This window comes from Canis aureus, chromosome 18 (assembly GCF_053574225.1).
Source record: "Canis aureus isolate CA01 chromosome 18, VMU_Caureus_v.1.0, whole genome shotgun sequence".
Taxonomy (NCBI): Eukaryota; Metazoa; Chordata; class Mammalia; order Carnivora; family Canidae; genus Canis; species Canis aureus.
The window spans coordinates 53,086,810-53,104,784 of NC_135628.1; the positions used below are offsets into that span (position 1 = coordinate 53,086,810).

Genomic DNA, 17,975 nt, shown 5'->3' on the forward strand with positions numbered 1-17,975 from the left:
GAGTAAAACTAAGCTTTCATTTCTTTTACAGTGTTTATATTGTGTTCTTGTTTAAACTCTTGAGTTTGTAATTATTTTACATAGTACTGTATAATGGCTAATAAAAATAAATAAAATCTAGAAGTTTAAGCTTTTATTTACTTAAACTTTTTCAAAATAAATTGGTATGGATGGTTAGATGCCAACCCGCGTCTGGGACTGGGACAAGGGTGCCCTCTTCTGGGATTCTTCAGTACTGCAGTACCTCCAAAAAATAGGCTGGGCTCTTCCGCAGCTGAGAAGGAGCCCTGGTGAACCCCACAATTTGTTTGCCTCTTCTCGGCTGTGGGTCTATGGGTCGCTTCACGGTGCACAGACCGGCAGAGGGCAGTGGTCCTCAAGTGTTCTGGGGTTTTGTTACTCTTTGGGATTACATCTTCTAGTTTCCAATAGTGCCATACAATTTAAAGAGCAGTTTCACACACATTACTTCATGATAACTCTATGATTTAGGACTCACCACAGTCATTATCCTCATTTTACATAGAGGAATAGAGGTTAAGAGACAGCAAGTAATTTGCCCAAGACTACACAGCCCCTAAATGGAAGAAAAGTTCTAGAACCCAGGCCTTCAAATACCTAGGTTTATGTTCTCTCTGTCTGACCATAATAACAATATTACTTTTATTTTTAAAATAGCCTGCTCACTATGTGCTAGGTCAGTGGATCACAGCCCTGGACACACATTAAAATCTTGTGTGTGGGGATCCCTGGGTGGCGCAGCGGTTTGGCGCCTGCATTTGGCCCAGGGCGCGATCCCGGAGACCCGGGATCGAATCCCACATCAGGCTCCCGGTGCATGGAGCCTGCTTCTCCCTCCACCTGTGTCTCTGCCTCTCTCTCTCTCTCTCTGTGACTATCATAAATAAAAAATAAAAAATAAAAAATAAATAAAATAAAATAAAATAAAATAAAATCTTGTGTGTGTGTGTGTGTGTGGCCGGGGGGTGGGGGGGGTGGGCCGCGGGGGGAGACAGCCTGGGTGGCTCAGCGGTTTAGCGCCTGCCTTCAGCCCAGGGCGTGATCCTGGAGACCTGGGATCGGAATAAATAAAATCTTATAAAAAAATCTCGTGGGGGTACTTTTTAAATTTTTTAATACATTTATTTTTTAGGGATCCCTGGGTGGCGCAGCAGTTTGGCACCTGCCTTTGGCCCAGGGCGCGATCCTGGAGACGCGGGATCGAATCCCACGTCGGGCTCCCGGTGCATGGAGCCTGCTTCTCCCTCTGCCTGTGTCTCTGCCTCTCTCTGTGTGTGTGTGTGTGTGTGACTATCATAAATAAATAAAAATTTTTAAAAATTAAATTTATTTATTTATTTATTTAAATTTATTTTTTATTGGTGTTCAATTTGCCAACATATAGAATAACACCCCGTGCTCATCCCATCAAGTGCCCCCCTCAGTGCCCGCCCTCCTCCCCTTCCACCACCCCTAGTTCGTTTCCCAGAGTTAGGAGTCTCTCATGTTCTGTCTCCCTCCCTGTTATTTCCCACTCATTTTTTCTCCTTTCTCGTGGGGGTACTTTACAAAAAGTAACTCCTGGGATGCCTGGGTGGCTCTGTGGTTGTCTGCTTTGGCCCAGGGCGTTATCCCAGAGTACTGGGATCGAGTCCCACAACAGGCTCCCTGAATGGAACCTGCTTCTCCCTCTGCCTATGTCTCTGCCTCTCTCTGTGTGTGTCTCTCATGAATAAATAAATAAAATCTATAAAAATTTTTAAAAAATTAAAAAAAGTAACTCCTATGCCTTTGCCCACCCCCTCCCCCAACCAAGTACATCAGAATCTGTAGGTAGGGTTTCAGGCATCCACGATTTTAATTAGGTTTCCCATATGATTCAAGTGTAGAGCATCAAGGGCCATTGCAAAGGTGCTTTACACACACCTCATGCAAATCTCATCACAAACCCATCAGCTAGGTATTATTATTATCCACGTTACAGGTGAGGAAAACACAAAAAGATAAGTAAATTGCCCAAGTAATCCTGGATAGTCCCTAATACCGCAATTCCCAGACCGTGTGCCAACGTACTCCAAGTTGCCACACGGAGGTTCCGCAGAATATTTGAAAATTTTCAGGAGCGGTTAAATACTCGACGTCTGACATCTATGTGAACTACTAGCTCAAGGCAGTTCACTGTTTCTACAGTAGGTGGCGCTGCATTCCTTTCAATGACTTATTTCGGCAAAACTGGACATTCCACCTGAAGTCGGTGTGGAGCAGGAATTGAGGGTAGTGTTCAATTTGATTCCAAAGGTAGAGAAGTAATGCAATTCCCAAGTCACAGTATCTCATCAGTAATCGTGGTAATCTAAGAATTAATTAAAATATTTTTGCTTTTAATTTATGTGTATTATTTTTTTCAAATGTCTATGTTGTTAGGATATAAATATTTAATAAGCTGTTTGGAGCTGACCACTTAATAAAGGGAAATTTATGGCATTAAAAGAAAGGCACTGACATAAGGTCTCCACACTAATGCCCAGGTCACACAGTAAAAGTCAGACTGGAATTTGGTCAGTCTGACCCCAGGGCCTGAAGGCTTAACCTTTCTTAACCAGGTTCAATCAATGCTTTACCTCTGTGTCCTGTCCTAGATGGCCAAACCATTGAGTTAGGAGTCAACCTGGAAATAATGGAGCAGACATAAATTGAACATTACTATGAAGATCACAAATTGTTTCCGTGTCCCTCGGCACCCTACAAAACGTCTGTGAGCCTCAGTTTCCTCAACTGCAAAATGGGGATAGCCGAAATCTACAGTACAGAGTTATAGGATTAAACAAGGTAAAAATCATAAAGCATATGGCATATTGTATGTGTTTCCTCTTTCCCGTTCTTCCCTCCTCATTTCTGTGACTGAACTGAAAGCACAGGGACACCATGCCCACAGGGGTATGAAGCACACGTGTGCATGCACACGCACACACCCTCTAACCATCTGTCTACACCCAATCCTCAACCTCAAACACATTACTTATATATTCATACTTGTAATCACAGCGTCTTGGCTGATTAAATCAGCACAAAAAAACCTGACAGAACAAAACAATGTAGCAGTTAAGTTCTTGAACTCACTCTTCTTCTTTTTTTTTTTTAAGATTTTATTTATTTATTTATTCATGAGAGACATGGAGAGAGAGGCAGAGACAGAGGAGGAGGGAGAAGCAGGCTCCCTGTGGGGAGCCAGATGCAGGACCCCATCCCAGGACCCGGGGATCTTGCCCTGAGCCGAAGGCAAATGCTCAACCCCTGAGCCACCCAGGCAGCCCAAAGTTGCCCCTCTTTCCCCACATAACCTTCACGGTTAGCAGCTGCCATGTAGAGATCGTCTGCCAGAGCTCCGGTATGGTTCGGACTCAGCAGACCCAACCCCCACTCCCCTTTGGCCCTTGCACCCATCACAGCACCCATCACAGCACGGTACATGACGCCACTGGACCAAAGGGCTGCTCAGGACTCGAGGGTCCTCCGCTTCATCTCAACACACAAAAACACCCCAACCTTTGGTTCTTAGCAGCATCGGTTGCAGAACAGATGACCGCCTTTCCCAGATGTTATTTGCAGGAGGAAACCCTCCACCAGCCACGATGCCTGAGCCTCCAACTTTAGATATTGTTTCTTTGGGCTTGAAGTCTTTTATAAAACAGACGTCTCTCTCTGCCAGAGGTTGATTTATGTCTCACCTGGCAGGTGGCTCCACTTCAGGTCAACTTCCAAGGAGGAAGTGGATGGAGAAACAGTGTGTTTAATGCATTCATCTCATAAATATCTAGTGAGCATTGACAATGTGCTAGGCACAGGGGCATGAACAGAGTAAGATACAATCACCGGCCTCAAGGCTTGTGGTCTGATGAAGGGCACAGGCTGGGAAACTGGTAATTCCAATCCCACGTGACGTCTGCGAGCACAGGAAGGCAGTGTCAGTATATGGGAGCACAGAAGAGGGGCACATAATCCAGACCTCCTGGAAGAGTCCTAGCCTGAGACTGAAAGGATGGGAAGGAGTGAGGTAAGTGAAAGTTGGGTGGGGGGGCTCCAGGGAAAACAGGATGCCACAGGTAAGGGTCTGGGATGCAAATGCATGGTGGATGGAAATCAGGTGCACCTCACAATTGTGCAAAGGATTGGGACATGGTTATGACCACTTCTCAGTCTTTTTGAGTCTAAAACTTTGCCAATTTTTTTTGTTTAACCACTATTTACTGAGCTCCTACCACATGTAAGGACTCTTCACTGATGTGGGGCCTGTGTGTATGAGGGGACCTGCACACCACTACAGTGTGAGCCCCACATTCATCCTTCCCCACATCCAGACACTCACTACTTTCTTCTTTTGTTTTTTTTTAAGACTTTATTTATTTATTCATGAGAGACACACAGAGAGAGGTAGAGACACAGGCAGAAGGAGAAGCAGGCGGTCCCCATTGGGGGCCTGATGTGGGACTCGATCCCAGAACCCTGGGATCATGACCTGAGCCAAAGACAGACGCTCAACTGCTGAGCCACCCAGATGCCTCACACCTACTACCTTCTTAAGACTCTCGTGATCCCAGGCTAGTGTCTTGTTTATTTTTTTATTTTTATTTTTTTAAAGATTTATTTATTTATTCAGAGAGAAAGAGAGAGACAGAGAGAGGCAGAGACACAGGCAGAGGGAGAAGCAGGCTCCATGCAGGGAGTCTGACGTGGGACTCCATCCCGGGTCTCCAGGATCACACCCTGGACCACAGGCAGCGCTAAACCTCTGCGCCACCAGGGATGCCCTAGTGTCCTGTTTAAATGGCAGGCCTGATTTGAGTCTCGGTTCTCATGCATCCTAGCTGTAGTCATGCCTTGGATTCTAGCAGCCCTAGTGAGAAATTTCCAGAATTAGGCAGAGCTTACATTAACCCTTCAGCCTCCAGGGGTTGTGGGTCAGAAGTGAGGTGACATAGCAAGGTGGTACTGCACCCATTCTGAGTTTGAGGGCCCTGGAGACATCTCATTGCTCCATCAGAAACTTAAGCATAGGGAATGGTGGCAAATATACTATTTACTTTTTAGCTAAGAGTTGAACACCAGAATTCTGGCCATAGCTAAGAAGATGATTTGGCTTATTCTATTTAAACCATTGGAGCTCCAGGTTGTGCAAGACAAGAGGTTGGGGTGGGTGGTGCTAGGACAGCCAATCTCCACATGCTAGCACAGAGTGCATTCTGGTCATGATGTCCCAGGCCCATCCTGATGCCCAACCCATCCGGACTCTGGGACTCTGAGTTACCTAATACCTAAAATACCAACCTCACTACTTTTGTAAAACACCAACCCCATCATCTTAAAAAAAAAAAAAAAATTAGTAGAAGCAAACACCAGTGAAGATAGAAATTGCCTCCAAGGAGACACTGCTTCTGAGAAGCTACTGGCTTCCAGCTGGCTGCTCAGCCCTTGACCTGCTTGTGACTAGGGCAAGACCTATGCTCTTCCCAGCTTTTGGGAAAGACCCAGTCACTCTGACCCTCCCTGCCCAGCCCAGGTTTGCTGACCTCATGGGTGCAGGTGGAGGCTTAGGTGAACCGGGACCTTTCACCTCCTTCCGCCCACTCACTTCCCTGCCACAGCTAGGTCCCTAGAGCGCAGGCAGGCACCTGTCACACAAAGGCTGACTCCTCAGGTTAGGGGAGGGGGGCCACCCTGCGGGGGGTTACATGCCGCCCGGCTTCTCCTCGGCGGCGATGTGTGGCCATCCCGGGGAAGGCGGAGCAGCTGCCTCACCGAGCTCGGGGCCCGCGGGACAGCCCGGGACAGGCGCGGGCTAAGAAGCGGTGGCATCCGAGGTGACTGGGAGTCGTCGGCACCCAGAGCACCCCGGAGCCGCCTGCCAGCCTCGCTGCGGGGAGAGCGGGGACTCGGGCTCGCGCCTCCGCCTGCCCGGGCGTGGGTCTGCTCCCGGGCCAGGGTGCGCGGAGGCTCCTTCCCGTTAGGGGCGGGGGCAGCCCCGCTCGGGCCAGCTCGGCGCCGTGAGCCGGCCAGACGGACGGACGCGCAGACGCGGCCCCGGGAGGAGAGCGAGCCCCGGCGCGAGGGCAGCCCGCGGCCGTCCAGCCGGAGAGGGAGGGCTCTCGGGGCGCAGCAAGTCCGAACGCCTCGCTGAACGCCCTTCCCTCCTGGGACGCACCTCGGCTGCTCCCGGCGCCTGCATCCGCGAGTCCCACGCCCCCCTCCGGACTTCCCCAAAGAGCAACCCCGCAGCTCGGAGCAAGGCGGCGAAGGCGCTGTCTCCCCACCGCCGGGCGCTCTCCGGGACCCCGGGAGGGATGCGCAGACCACCTGGCGTCAGGGAGAGGCACGGGAACAGTTGAGAGCGCCGATTCCTAACCGGAGTGAGTCCCTATCTTGCCATTTTCGAGCGGTGTTACCTTACATGAGGGTCGTTTCTCAGAAGCCAGCTTCCTCAAACGAAAACGTATGATTACCATTGCACCTGCTTCTTAGGATTGCTGTGAAGATAGATCGCCGAGCTCCCTGCCTGGCACGTAATTGCAACTCAGTATATGGTTGTAAAATGTGACTTTCAGGAGACAATACTGTACCCCAAAGGATGGAGATTTCATGCATAAAGGAAAATACATTTGGGCAGAGGGGTTTTGTATCACCACCCAAATCACACGGAATAGAGGAGGCGTGCTTGCCACCAACCACTTCGGTTTCCCTTCTGAATTAAGCCGTCCTAAGGAAAGGCAAGCTGGATACAAAGAGTGCCTCCTAAAACTCTTACAACATGGCTTAATGGATTCTCCCATCTGTACATGTCCCTCTACACACAAGGTTTCAGCCCAGCCCCCCAGAGCCCTAGGCCAGGAGGCAACATGGATGTCTCCCTCTTGGCTTCATATAAGTGAAATCTATTGGTTTTTATCTTCTCAATCATGGAGTATAGATTTTTCCCTTCCCCTTTGTCCTTGTTGCCCTTGTCCAAAGTAGAGCCAGTTTCTGGAGGCACCAAAAATCTCAGCTGAGTCTGAAAAGATGAAAAAAGTTTCCCCAGATAAAGAAAGAACAGATCATTTCTTTTAAAAAATTTTAAATTCAATTAATTAATATGTAGTGTATTAGTTTCAGAGATAGAGTTCAGTGATTTATCAGTCTTAAGTCACACCCAGAGCTCATTACATCACCCAGATACCCCATCCTCCCACCCGGCCCCTCCAGCAACCCTCAGTTTGTTTCCTATGATTAAGAGTCTCTTATGATTTCTCTCTCTCGGATTTTGTCTTGTTTTATGTTTCCTCCCCTTCCCCTATGCTCCTCTATCTTGTTTCTTAAATTCCACATACGAGTGGGATCATATGATAGGTGTCTTTCTCTGACTGACTTATTTCACATAGCATAACACCCTCTAGCTCCATCCATGTTATTACAAATGGCAAAATTTCTTTTCTTTTTTTCTTTTTGGTGGCTGAGTAATATTCCATGTATATATACCACATCTTCTTTACCCATTCTTCTGTCGATGGACATCTGGGCTCTTTCCATTGTTTGGCTGTTGTAGACTTTGCTGCTATAAACATTGGGGTGCAGGTGCCCCTTCGGATCACTGCATTTGTATCTTTGGAGTAAATAAGAACAGGTCATTTCAAGTATTAAGAAGAGCACAGGCAAGGGCCAGAGGCTTCACAAGACGTGTTGTTTGAAACAGTATGCAGATCTGTGTGAAGGAACCCAGGTCCCAGCTGAGGCATGATGGCCTAATGGCTCAGCACATGAACACCTGGGCTGAACAGCCTGGTTTGAATTCCAGCTCCATCTTTCAATAGCAAATTACTTAATTTCTCTGTGCCTTAGTTTCTCACCTATAAAATAGGATTGTAACAACACTGAGCTCCTCAGGTGGTTGGCAAGATTAAACAAATTAATACATGGAGAGAACTTAGAACAACAGTGGTATATAACAAGTGCTCCATGCGTGTTAGGTAATACTTTATAATTCATATGTGGGCTTTGGTCCCCCTTTTTTTTTCCATCATTCAACCCCAAGTACATGTTTTACTTTGATTAGTTGGAAATGACTATCTGTTAATACTACCCCAATGTACCTTATTGCTCTGTAGCAGTGTTTTAACAAACTCATTCTCCAACACTGGCCTGAGGACTGGTAGGATTAATAGAGAAATTTACTGCAGAAAATCAAGGAGTTGTCTTGTGACACAATGACTCAATTATACATTCAGTGTTAGTCAGCAAGTATTTATTGGGCACTTACTAGGTGCCAGGTACTATGCTTCCCATGCCTTCCTCTAGGGCACCACATAGGAGAGTTAGATGGAAGGGGATTGATTTAAGGGTCTCAGAAAGACCAGCCTTTGTCTCTAATCTTGCTCCTGCTGACTACTCAAAAGATTTAGCACAGATTTCACTTTTTCAAACCCTTCTTAAGGGTGATGCATTCTAGTTGGGTCAATGTTCTAGGTTACCCATACATCTAACATCTAACATCTAACAGTAATAGGAATTCCACTGTCTGATGAACTCATCTTCTGAAGCACATGTCTAAAGTCTTCAGTGGGGCTGTGAACACTAGAAATCTTGTGCTTATTTGTGCATTTTCCCCCCTGGGAGTTCTATTTCAGGCAATATAAGAACTAGGTACTAAGACGATCTTCCAGATGCAAAATACCAAAGATATAAATGTTCTTTTAAGTGCATAGCAGAGCTTGAAGGAAAAGAAAAGAAAGAGAAATCTACTGAGGCAGAAGACAAATATACAGGGACACCTGGGTGGTTCAGTGGTTGAGAATCTGCCTTTGGCTGGGGTGTGGTCCGGGGGTTATGGGATCCAGTCTCGCATCCGGCTCCTTTAGGGGAGTCTGCTTCTCTCTCCGACCATGTCTCTGCCTCTCTCTATATCTCTCATGAATAAATAAATACAATTTTTTAAAAAGAAGACAAATATACAGAGCAAAGAATAGAGAAATCTGAAAACCAGAGTTATTTTAAGTGGACCAAGAAGCTGGAGCTGTCCTGTGGGAGTTGGCTAATCTCAATAACCAAAACCTGGCAAAGAGTTGGCATCCTCTGGGCTGTGCTCTCAAGGAAAGGTGGGCCAGGAGAAATCTGGCCATTAGCAAAGGGAGGGATCAGAGTTATGTACTTATCTCTATGTGCATTTCAGACATGAAAAAGGTTTTCCTGTGGGAATTTTTGATCATGTGTTTCAGATGAATTTGAGAATAAATTTATATTATGTCTGGTCTGGGAAAACATAAGACAAAACATTAACAAAAATTCAGAATGAGTGGTGGTTCTTTTTCTATTTTTTTTAAGATTTTATTTATTTGACAGAGCATTGAACATGTGCACTTGAGCATGCCCTAGTGAGCCAGGGGCAGAGAAAGAATCTTCAAGCAGACTCCTGGGTAAGTGAGGCCCCTCACCGGGCTTGATTTCAGGACCTATGAGTAATGATCTGAGCTGAAACCAAGAGTCAGACGTTTGACCTCAACCTGAGCTGAAGCCAAGGGTTGCATGATTAACAGCTTCACCAACTGAGCCACCTGGGTGCCCCACAATTAGTGATTCTTTAAAGAAGCTTTTCGAAAAGCTTCTCTGGAGTAGCCACCCCTCACTCCAGGCTCCATAGGATCCCCTCAAAAAAAGTTTGGACAAGTAAAGCTCAAATACAAAACAAAACAAAACAGAGAAAAAAATCCTCTGTGAACAAATATCATCATACTCAGTAAACAGCTATGTAAGATCCTTCCCATCCTCTGATAATGGAATTATTAGGTACAGCATAAAAAAGAAGAATGTTTTAAATGTTTGGAGGAAAACAAGAACTTGAAAACCTGAGAAAAGGATCATAGGCTCTCAAAAAAGTTAAAGGAGATTTGAAAAGAAGTCAAATTGAACATGGAGAGATGAAAGCCTTAATAATCAAAATTTAAAACTATGTAAGCAAGTCAAACCACAGATTAGATAGAATGGAAGACAAAACTAGTGAACTGAAAAAAAAAAACTAAAAAGTTACACAGAATGCAGCAGAGCTGGACAAAAGATTGAAAATATGAAGGAAAAGTTAAGAGACATGGTGACCAGAATGACTAATGCCAGGGCTAACATTTGTGGAACTGGTGTTCTAGAAGGAGAAAATAGAATAAAATGAGGAAATACTCTTAAAGACAGTGGCTGAGAATTGTCCAGAAGCAACAAATGACAGGAGTCCTCATTTTCTATCATTAATATAAGCTGGATGACAAAGGAATAATATTATAAATGTCTAAGAACAAATAACTAGCAAACTAAAATTTATACTTAGCCAAACTAGAATTTATTTATTTTTTTAAATTTTTATTTATTTATGATAGTCACAGAGAGAGAGAGAGGCAGAGGGAGAAGCAGGCTCCATGCACCGGGAGCCCGACATGGGATTCGATCCCGGGTCTCCAGGATCACGCCCTGGGCCAAAGGCAGGCGCCAAACCGCTGCACCACCCAGGGATCCCGCCAAACTAGAATTTAAAAGTGAGAGCACTCTCCCACATAAACATTTTTAAAAATAAAAACAAAAGTGAGAGCACCCATGGAATGAGAGAAAGTATTTGAAAACCATGTATCTGATAGGGGACTTATATCCAAAACATGTAAGAACTCTTACAACTTAACAACAAAAAAGACAATCCAATTTAGAGATGACTAAAGGAGTGGAAAGACATTTCACCAGAGAAGATATATAAGTAGCCAATATACATATGAAAAGATGTCCAGTATCATTAGTCATTAGGGCTTGAGACTTTTTGTTTGTTTGTTTTACTGTGAAGGTACAATTCACACACAGTAAAATCCACCCATTTAGAGTATATATATATAGTAACTGGGTCATATAGTAATTCCATGTGCAACTTCTGGAGGAAGCAGCACACTTTTTTTCCCAAACGGCAACATCATTTACATCCGCAGCCCCATTTCTAAGGTTCCAATTTCTCTACATCCTTGTCAACACTTGTTAACCTGTATTGTTTTGTTTTGTTTTGTTTTATTATTGCCTCTGCGTCTGAAGGTCTATGGGGAGTGGCATTAAATTTTGCTTTTATTTGAGACGCCTGGGTGGCTCAGCGGTTGAGCATCTGCCTTCGGCTCAGGGCATGATCCTGGGATCCGGGATTGAGTCCCACATCGGGATCCTTGCAGGGAGCCTGCTTCTGTCTCTGCCTCTCTCTCTCTATCTCTCTCTGTATCTCTCATGAATAAATAAATAAAATCTTTTAAAAAATTTTTTTTGCTTTTATTTTATTTGTATTGCAGGCTCTATGATCTTTCTATGGGTTTTATAGAGTTGGAAAACAAAAGACTTTGCTCTCTGTTCACCCTTCAGAATTAGGAAATCAGCCGTATTGCCACTAAAAAGCTCCCCAGGACTATTTTCAGTATTTCAAAAATCCTGATATAACCCATACACTCCCTTTCATTAGGGTTCCTAGGCGAACTGAAATGTCAAGTGGTTTAATTTTGACTAGAATTGTTTAAGCTGCTGAAGAATAGAGAATGCACACTCTTCGGGTTGTAACATCACCAAAGAGCACAAACCTGGCATATAGTAAATGTTGAAGTGAGTGAACGTATTATTATTAGTTCTCACTTATTAATCAGAAACTCTAATTGGTAAATTGTTGGGGGATCAACAAAATTGAAACATGGATTTATGGATGAGGCTAGAGTCCTTAAGTGTCAGAAGTGTGGGAACACTACCCTACCTTTCGGGAACCGAGATGTATGGCCTGTCCCCAGAGTTGCTCCTTGGATAAGACTGATGGGAAAGCTCCTCTTTGCCTTTGCTTTCCCCTAGACCTCTGTTCTCCATGCACCCTTGATCTGGCCCCAGAGATGCTCAACCCCTAGATGCCTAGTGTCCCATAGCACTATCCTTCTCCCCCTACCACACTGCCTTGTTCCCCCTCCCCTCCCCATGATCTAACATAGCTTTCTGGTGTCCTAAAATGAGTTAATCTGACATTCCTGCAGATGTGTAAATGGTATTGATTTGTGTTAGAATCCTTTTCATCCCCTGTCTACATACCACTCCACCTCATCTGTATGATTTTCCTAGGGCCACCATAACAAAATACCACTAAAATAACAGGTATTTATTCTCTCACAGTTCTGGAGGCCAGAAGTCCAAAGGTAGCAGAAGAGCTGTGCTCCCTCTGAAGTCTCTGGAGTAGAATTCTTCCTTGCTTCTTCCAGCATCTGGTAACCCATGCATTCCTGAACTTGTGACAGCCTAACTCCAATCTCTGTCCCTGTCTTCATATGGCCCTCTTCACTCTGTGTCCAGATTTTCCACTTCACAGAAGGACACCAGTCATTTTCCAAACATGTATTGTGTTCTTCAGTGGAATGAGAAATAAGTTAATTTTTTGCCCTCAAAGAACTTATAGTCTGAGATTGTCCTTGATTTAAAGTGACTTTCTCAACAAGGCAGTGCAAGAAGGGATGCGAGGCTGTGTGTATGATTAAGGCTATCTGCAAAATTCAGCCTTGTTGGATTGAGTATGAGTGTGAGGAGCTGAATCGGGGTATCAGATCTCTGGAGGTGGAATGGGGCAAGAACCGTGTTTGTCTTGTTCATTGTTTCATCCTCAGCACCCAAATACAGCCAGCCTCTGCCACATAACATAAGGAGAATAATAACAGTGGTGATAATAATAATAAAATATAACCAACATCTATTGAGCGCGTCAGTACAAACACTGCCAAAACCTTTGGCTACATAATGTCATTTAATTTTCAAAATGGTCTTATAGGGGGGGGAGTATCATCACTCCCACTGAGAGATAATTAATGAGACAACTGGGCCCCAGGGAGATTAAGTAGCTTATCCAAAGTGACACTGTCAATAAGTAGTGGAGTTGAGCTTCAACTCAGGTTCCATTGACCTGATAGCTGCTGCTCTTAACCCAGAAATACCAACACAAGAAATCCAGTCCCAGGGCTCTAACTCCTCCCATAGGGACAGTGGGGATAGCGAGCCCATGGACTTGGTGATGTTCACCTTTGAGATCCCCTAGCCAGCTCTGATTCTACCACCTTCAGCTACTTTCTGTTGTGTTTGGGTCCCCAAGTGGACATTTATACATAACAAAGTACTCATTGACCATTCAGCACAGCACCTGGAGGGTTTATTCCTCATTGTGATCTAATAAATGAAAGTTAGTAAGTTGTTGATAGGTCAATTTCATGTGAATTTTATTTGCAGTGAGTTATTATATTAACCATATATTATACATTTTAAATTCATGTTTACCTTTTTATTACTTATGTGAGCTATATATAAATTTAAGTGATTAGGCCCAGAGCCTTATAACCCAAAAGTATGACTATACTATCAAGCTTCTAGACCTGAAGGTTGAACAATCAGAGGGTAGGAGGGAGGAAGGATCCTAAAGGCAAGTAGTCCAGCCTCCAAAATGTCTTGCTCAGTGCTTATTCCTAGTGACACTTAATAAATAGTTGTGGAATAAATGAATGTTAAAAAGAGGAAAATAGAGGTGCCTGGGTGGCTAAATTGGTTAAGCATCTGCCTTCGGCTCAGGTCATGATCCTGGGGTCCTGAGATCAAGCCCCACATCGGGCTCCCTGCTCGGTAGGGAGTCTGCTTCTCCCTCTCCTGCTCCACTGCTTGGGCTCTCTCTCTCTTTCTCTCTCTGTCAAATAAATAAATAAAGTCTTAAAAAAAAAAAAGAGGAAAATAGTCATAAAATTAAAAGCAAATAGGGAAATATTTTTTCATAAATACAATAGATAAGGGCTCAACTTAATACAGCAAGAACTTGGAAAACTGATAAGAGGAACAGAAACTTATTTTAAGTTTTATTTATTTAAGTCATCTCTATACCCAATGTAGGGCTTGAACTTCCAACCCCAAAATCTAGTAGCATGCTCTTCTGACTGAGCTAGCTGGTGCCCCAACAAGATATCTTTAATAGAAAAATGACATTGTCAAATACACGCCCTTTCTGGAAATCAGCATATAAATTTATAAGAAAGCATGGGGACCACATGAGGATAAGTGAACCACAGTTATGTGAGAAAGGGGACTTAATCAGAAAATCCAAGAAGCCTAGCAGCAGAGCTGGGTTTGACCTTTATCAGACAAGCAAGAGGGCAGGAGAGGGACTGCTGTGTGTTCTGACAGGATGATCAGATGTCCCAGGTTGGGAAAAGCAGCCAGAAGAATCAGAAGTACATATATCGACGAGCTTCTCGTTGTGGGGTTGGGAATGACTTTACCCGGAAGGGGTTAGAAGGTGAGCCCATCCTCTGGGGAGGAAATCTAACTGATGGTAGACAGTATCCTCCCTGAAGCTAGGAACCCCTCTGTCTTGCCCTGACAGGTCAGAGGAGCCCAACCTCGGGTGTAGGGTTTATTGAAATCTGGGCTCTGATCAGAGTGGTAACTTCTCATTCTTGTGGGCATAGGAATATGTCCTTTCCTTGGTCAATCAGGCAATGCAACTCGGGAGCTGAGCAAGGCAAGGTTGGTTACTGAGCTTGTTTCCAGGCCATTGTCTTGTCTCCAGATTGTGGAATGACTTTGACTTCGTGCCCTTCCCATTGATGATGTCTCTTCCTCAGGGTATAATTTCACAATGCATTCCCTCAATGGGAAGGGGCTGTTCAGGTGTGTTGGCCTCTGGGACCATGGGGAGATTGCTCTCATTGCCTGGCTTGCAAGAAGTAAGGGAACTGGGAACTGCAGGCAGCCCATGTTTTCTATCTACGCGGTGATTCACTAATCCAACCAAAGAACTTGAACTTCCTGGAGTGATGAGCCTAGCACAGTTTCAGGCACACAAAAACAACAATAGTCACACGCCTCTTGACCAAGTGACCTGAACCAGGAGGCTTTGAAAGCCACACACCCACGCACTCTAGGGCAGCAGTTCACATCAACAACGAGAACATCAACTGTCTGAGAGCCACTGCCAGAGTAAAGGTTCCTAAGTGTGCACACACCTGTCCTGATGCACACACCCAGAACACCTGGGCTCTGCATGTCCCATTACACACCAAGCACAATCTTCTGGGTGGCCCTCATTTTGCATGAGTCCCTAAATTGACGTTTCCTTTACTGTGAAAGATTCTCCACATCCCTTTCTTTTTCTTTTTCCTTGACTTCTCCCTGCTTTGCAGAGACAGAAGAGGCAGGGGACAACTATAAATTTATTCCAAAAGTCAGAGGACAAGAGGCTGCCATGATGCTGTAACAGCACTGAGTTAGAGAATCTAATCTGCTAGAAGGAAAGTTAGAGCATATGGAGCTCAGTCTGTTTGTTTCAACAGAGAGGACTGTAGGCTGGAGAGAGGAAAAGATTTACCCATTGCTCTGGCTGGGCAGTGGCTGAGCCTCAATTTGATGATATGGGTGGGATGGGCAGAGAAAGTATGAGTTTAGTCTATCTAAAGGATTTAGTGAGCTCAGGGGGCTCAGTGATCTATATTGCCTGTGTGTGATAAGAGACTGATTGATCAGGGGACCTGAGTGGCTCAGTTAAGTGGCTGCTTTTGGCTCAAGTCATGAACCCAGACTCCCAAGATGGAGTCCCCCTGTTTGGCTCTCTGCTTGGTAGGGAGTCTGCTTCTCCTTCTGCCCCTCCCCTGATCATTCTCCCTTTCTCAAATAAATAAATAAAATCTTTTTTTTTTTTTAAAGAGATTGATCAGATAACTGCTGAACGCCTGGTTTGTACAAGGCACAGATTAAAAAGAATATATTTTGGGGGGTGTTCGGGTGGCTCGGTTAAGTCAGTTAAGCATCGAACTTTTGATATTGGCTCAGGTCTTGATCTCAGGGTCATGAGTTCAAGCCCCTCATTGGGCTCCACACTGGGCATAGAGAATACTTTTTTAAAAAAAGATAATATATTTTTAAATCTTCAAATAACCCTTCCTCTCGAAGTAATTACAATCTAACAGTGAAAATAAATGAATAAGTAAAACATTTGTAATATTTCTTTTCATTTGTAATAATTCTTAAGAACAGTACAGGAGGTTCTCTAGATAGAACGTGCTTATCAGCTGAGAGGCAAAACATTGAATGCTATGACATCAGGAACGGATACTTCAGTAAGCAAAAGAACCAGAGTTGGGGGCCTGGGGAGGATCATAGGGCCTAAAGAAAGAGCTGGGAGGGCAGCCCCGGTGGCTCAGTGGTTTAGCGCCGCCTTCAGCCTAGGGTCTGATCCTGGAGACCTGGGATCGAGTCCCATGTTGGGCTCCCTGCATGGAGCCTGCTTCTCCCTCTGCCTGAGTCTCTGCCTCTGTGTGTGTGTGTGTGTGTGTGTGTGTGTGTGTGTGTTTCATGAATAAATAAATAAAATCTTAAAAAAAGAAAAGAAAAGAAAGAGCTGGGAGCCTGACAGACTGGGTGGATTTAGCTGCCTTTCAGGGAGAGGGTCGGGAGGGTTGGGAGGTTGGAGTTGAGTTGGGGGAAGGACTCAGGAGGACCTGGGCCATCACCATTGAGGGGAAAGAAGAGGAGAATTCTGACCAGATTGTCTTGCCCGGCAGCAGCTTCTGCCCTTCTTGGCTGGGATGAGAGGCAGCAGGGCAACCCCCTTGCCCTCCACTAGCTGACTGGGAACAGAGCTATGCAGTTAGTCGGCTGGCAGCAGAAATGTCTGGGCGTCTGTGTCTGGGGGAAAGGTGTCAGCCTGACAGGAAGACAGAGAATGTACCCATGTGTACCCATATATGTAAACACAGGGTATGTGTGCATGTAGCCACACACAGAAGAAGGGGATGTAGATGTTGCAATGATGAATGAAAATAGCACAGAAATCAGGAGAAACCCATTACCTTCCAGGCTTTCACCCCAACTTCCATCTCCCTGATATGACAGCCAGACACCCACCTGCCCCCTCCTGGAGCTCCTGCAGCCACTTGCCCAGAAGCACGAAGCTCTCTCCACTCCATGCCTGGCTGGGTCATGGCTGACCCGGGTGCCCCACTCTCAGCGCACTGTGAACACCAAGACAGGAAGAAGAAAGGCTTCTCCTAGGTCTTAACATTTAATAATTTTAAGATTCCATGAAGGAAAGAGGGAGAAGAATGTCCACATGTGGATTTATTCCAGTTGTTGGATGGGCATAACTTAGTAATCAGCACAGAAAGAGAAAACTCTTAAAATATATGTTTTGAGTTAAGTTTCCTTTTTATTTATTATCTATAGAAATCAGAGGACTAGAGAGCCTCAGCCTTTGTTGAGATGGGGAAAGTTTCTTCACCCTAAATTTTCCTAGGCTTTTTCATTTACATGCTTTCTCAAAATTCATTGAATTTTTCTTCTTACTATATATACTTATAGTAGAAGATCTGAAGCTATAGGAAACTATAAAACTAATTCATAATCTACCACTCACTCATTTTAAGAACTTCCATAGGCCCTAGACGTGACTCCAGCCCACTAAAATATACTCATATCCCACATTTAAAGTTATTGAGTTGAGTAAAATTGTCTAGTTGACATGTCATATTTGAGGGACCTTTGATTAACTGTTCATTCATTTTAATTTTGCTTTTCAAAAAATTTTGAAGCAATGTATTTTCTCTTCTATATCTCAAACATTTTTTTGAGAGTCCTTGAAAAGTCTGTAGGCCCCTGGCACTCTTTTGTGACTAATGAATTAAAAGGGCTTGCCCAGTGAAAACTAATGTCAAGGTTAATATTTCAGAGTATATCCTATCAGTCTCTTTCTCTCTCTCTCTCTCTCTCTCTCTCTCTCTCTCTCTCTATATATATATATATATATATATATATATGATATAAATGACATTTATATATGATATTTATATATGATATTTATATATATCATGGTTAATGTAGATGGGCCATATAGTTTTGAATACTATTTTTTCACAAGATTTTATTTATTTATTCATGAGAGATACAGAGAGATA

General features: G+C 44.3%; 1 long non-coding RNA gene across 1 annotated transcript; it reads left to right on the forward strand.

Annotated features, from left to right (window-relative positions):
• The first annotated feature begins 5,623 nt into the window (after positions 1-5,623).
• Positions 5,624-12,741, forward strand: LOC144289036 (uncharacterized). The gene is made up of 3 exons (XR_013357113.1): positions 5,624-6,404; positions 9,364-9,437; positions 12,175-12,741. It is a non-coding gene; the product is annotated as an uncharacterized LOC144289036 (long non-coding RNA).
• The last annotated feature ends 5,234 nt before the right edge of the window (positions 12,742-17,975 follow it).